This window comes from Cannabis sativa, chromosome 1 (assembly GCF_029168945.1).
Source record: "Cannabis sativa cultivar Pink pepper isolate KNU-18-1 chromosome 1, ASM2916894v1, whole genome shotgun sequence".
In the NCBI taxonomy this organism is placed as follows: Eukaryota; Viridiplantae; Streptophyta; class Magnoliopsida; order Rosales; family Cannabaceae; genus Cannabis; species Cannabis sativa.
Window position 1 is genome coordinate 56756820 of NC_083601.1, and position 3773 is coordinate 56760592.

At 37.7% G+C, this 3773-nt stretch overlaps 1 pseudogene; it reads right to left on the minus strand.

Annotated features, from left to right (window-relative positions):
* Positions 1 to 270: 270 nt before the first annotated feature.
* On the minus strand, positions 271 to 3395 carry LOC133033634 (probable leucine-rich repeat receptor-like protein kinase IMK3; annotated as a pseudogene).
* Positions 3396 to 3773: the final 378 nt, after the last annotated feature.

A 3773-nucleotide genomic window follows, 5' to 3' on the forward strand; every position in this document is an offset into this window, starting at 1 on the left:
TGGTGGTAAGGATAGAGCAATACTTTGTTTTTGTTTGGTGGCCAAACATGAAATATTCAAACTAAATTTCATAAAACTATCTGATATTCAAATTCAATATTTTAGTTATCTCAAGAACCCACTACTGTTATGTATTAATTTAAAGAATTGTTTGTTGCTGCAAATAGGCTTGAACAATGGTAGATCGAGATTGAGGTTTGATTTTTCTTTTTTCTTACCTTGGATTGAAACACCAAAACAAGGTCATAAAGTAGAAAATGAACACTCAAATGGATCAAAAAAAATGTGTATTTACAAAGATTTCTCTATGAAAGCAAACTTACTAATGAAGAATGAAAGAATTCATCAACTAATGTAGCTACTTCTACTCTAATGACACCAGAATACATACTAGTATTCTAGAATCCATTACTAGTTCTTCTATTTTACTCACTAGTGAAAGCAGCTCCCACTCCATCATCACCAGAACTTGTACCGGCATTGTCAAGTATAATCTTTTCAAGTTGTTGAAGAACCTACTGAACTTTTGGTCTGGCTGATGGTGAAGGATCAACACAATGCAAAGCCAATTTTAAGGTGTTCAATAACTCGTCACCAATGCTAGGTGCAGTTCTCATCAATTCCAAGTCGAAAACTTCGTTTGTCCATTCTTCTTTTACAATGGAAGCCACCCACTGTGGTAAATCAAGACCATTCATTGCCTCACCTGGGGTTTTTCCTGTTAGAAGTTCCAACATGATGACCCCAAGGCTGTACACATCAGTTTTCGTGTTAGCTTTCTTGAGTTTTGAAAGCTTTGGTGCACGGTAGCCCAGTGCTCCAGCAGTAGCAATTACATTTGAGGCAGCAGCTGTTGTCATTAGCTTAGAGAGCCTAAAATCTGCTACTTTTGCGTTTGTTTGCTCATCCAGTAAGACATTGCTGGATGTCAAGTTTCCATGGATGATATTCTCATTAGAATGAAGGTAGAACAGGCCGCGAGTCAAGCCCTGAGCTATTTTCATTCTTGTTGGCCAATCAATAGGAGTTTCAAAACCATATGATAAAGCAAGTCAAAAAACTGTTATTAATGCAAAAGAAAAGCTAAAAAACATGTCAACCAGTTAAAGGGAAATTCTCATTATTATGCTTACCATGGAGAAAAGTTCCAAGATTTCCTTTTGACATGTAATCAAAAACAAGGAGCTTCTCTCCCTTAGGACTTGTGTAATAAGCTCTCATAGCCACGAGATTTGGATGTCAAATTTGTCCCAAAACATTAACCTCTGTCTCGAATTCCGTCTGGCCTTTTGTGATATTCTCCCTTAATCTCTTGACTGCAACTTCATGCCCATCTTCTAGTGTGTCCTTATAAACAATCCCATAAGTGCTCTTTCCCATAATCTCAGTTGTTGTACACAAAAGATGATCTGCTGTGAAGACCATTGGTCCATCAAAGTGGACTAGTTTTCCTCCAACCTCTCCACCTGATTCTGCTTCACCTCCCAAAGCCGGGACCCCCTTTTCAGTCCTTGCAACTGCACCAGCTCTTCTTGTGCCTTGACCAGCTTTGGCTTTTGATCCACTCCTCCTTCTTAACAAGCAGTATAGTAAGATGCAACATAGTATGAGCAAAACTAGAAGGAGACAACCCGCTGCTATGAGAACTATGTCTTTCGTACTTAGTTTATTTCGATGAGATTTCAATCTCTCAGGGGATGGAGACGTGGTTCCTTGAGAAGGTACTTCACAAAGGCATGAAATTGAGCCATTGTATCCACAGAGTTGAATATTTCCAACAAAAGAGCTTGAGTTGAACTTTTGTGCCAAAGTAGTTGGAACAGAACCAGAGAGGATATTGTAGGAAACATTTAAAAGAATAAGATGTGATAAAGCAGAAAGGGACACATGTATTGATTCGCTGAGATTATTGTGTGATAAGTCAAGCTGAGTGAGAGTAGAAATGTTTCCAAAGGTAGCTGGAATAGGACCCTTTAACCTGCTTCCTCTAAGGTTGAGGACAGAAAGGTTATGCAATCTCCCAAGCTCTTATGGGATATGAAAATCAAGGTTGTTTCTCTCCAAATTCAACAAAACAAGTGAGGACAAATTAGAAATACCAGTGGGCAAGCTTCCATTTATGGCATTATTTGAGAGATCAAGTTTTCTAAGCTTACAAAGCCTCCCTATTTCATTTGGAATGGCTCCATTAAATTTGTTTCCATTAAGTGAAAGCTCTTGAATCTTAGTTAACTTTCCCAAAGAAGCAGGTAAACTTCCTGAGAGAGAGTTATGATCAAGAGAAAGAAAGATTATTGATGGTGAGCTAATAATGCTAGAAGGGATAGACCCAGAAAATAAAATGAGACTGAGATTGATTCTGAAAAGCTTAGTAGAGTTTGCAATACTAGGTGGGATAGTCCCACTTAGTGAGTTATTACTAAGGTCAAGAGTCTGAAGAATAGGACTAAAACCCAATGAAGGAGGGATTGAACCTGAAAGTCGATTATTGAAAAGTTGAACTCCTCTAAGGTTGGGAAGGAACCCCAATGTTGAAGGGATAGAACCCCCAGTAAGATTATCATGGAGGCTGAGCTTACGAAGTGCCTGAAGTTGACAAATCTTCTCAGTGATCTGACCACTGAATCCCTTCCATGGAAGCTGTATAACAATAACCTGTCCCTGAGTGCATTTGATTCCTACCCAACCACCAGAGCAAGCTCCATAGCCACTGTCATTCCAGCTCTTCAAAAACCCTTTTGGGTCAGTTAGTTCTTGCTTAAATGCTTGAAGGGCTTGAAAATCAGCTGCTGTAACTATTACACCATCCCCATCTTGGCTTGAAACTGGCTGAAAGACCCATATCAATAGAAAAAGAGAAAAGTAGAAGAAATGGTTATATCTTATTGACCCAGAAGAAATCTTCCACTTTTCTCTCTTCTTTTTCGAAATGTGAAGCCAATCTGCCACTCTTTTCATCTTAAACCAGAAAAAGAAAGACTTAACTCAACTGGGTAATTCTAAAATCTAAAGTAGGAAGAATAAAACTGAAGAAGAAGGAAGCATCTATATTGGCTCTCTCCTTCGTTAAGTGTTTCTACTTAGTTATAGCTAAGATAAATAAGTAGGAAGTCGAGAAGAATGAAACAGGGTCTATCACTTTGAAGAATGTTAAGTAGTGAGAGCAAAGAGGTGGAGTTTTCCTATGGTAGGACTGTGAAATGGCACGTGACCATGTTTGTATGAGAGAGAGAATGTCGAGTTTTTGGTTGTGGGTGCATTATAATTTGCAAGGGTGGCTCTTCTTCTTACAAATCCTAGACCTAACAGCTAGTTTTCAATTATAAATTGTTTCCTTCTTATTTCAATCTGACCATTACATTATTGATATTGTTTTTTTTCTTTTGTGTCTCGATCTCATGGCCATGGGTGGATTGAATCCCAAGTACACTTTTATTGCTTCAACCGCTCCTCTCAACAACTATATTTTTCAAAGGCTCCCACCAAACTGCAAACCATTCTGTCTTCTTCTAAGATTGTTAATGACAATTTTGTCCTTAATATGTGAACATTAAAAAATTAGAGTTAATACGAGGTTTAAAAAGTGACGTATGAGTTTCATTAGATTAAATAAAAAAATAAAAGAAACAACGTACTTTGTTTGATATTTACATTGTTGATGATGATGATGATGAGATGTGAAGTTCTTTCTTTTAGTCTTATTTTTTGAGAAAGAAAATACGAAAAGTGACAGTAAATAAGGAAAAAAGAAGGGTTAGCTTGGCAGTTGGATC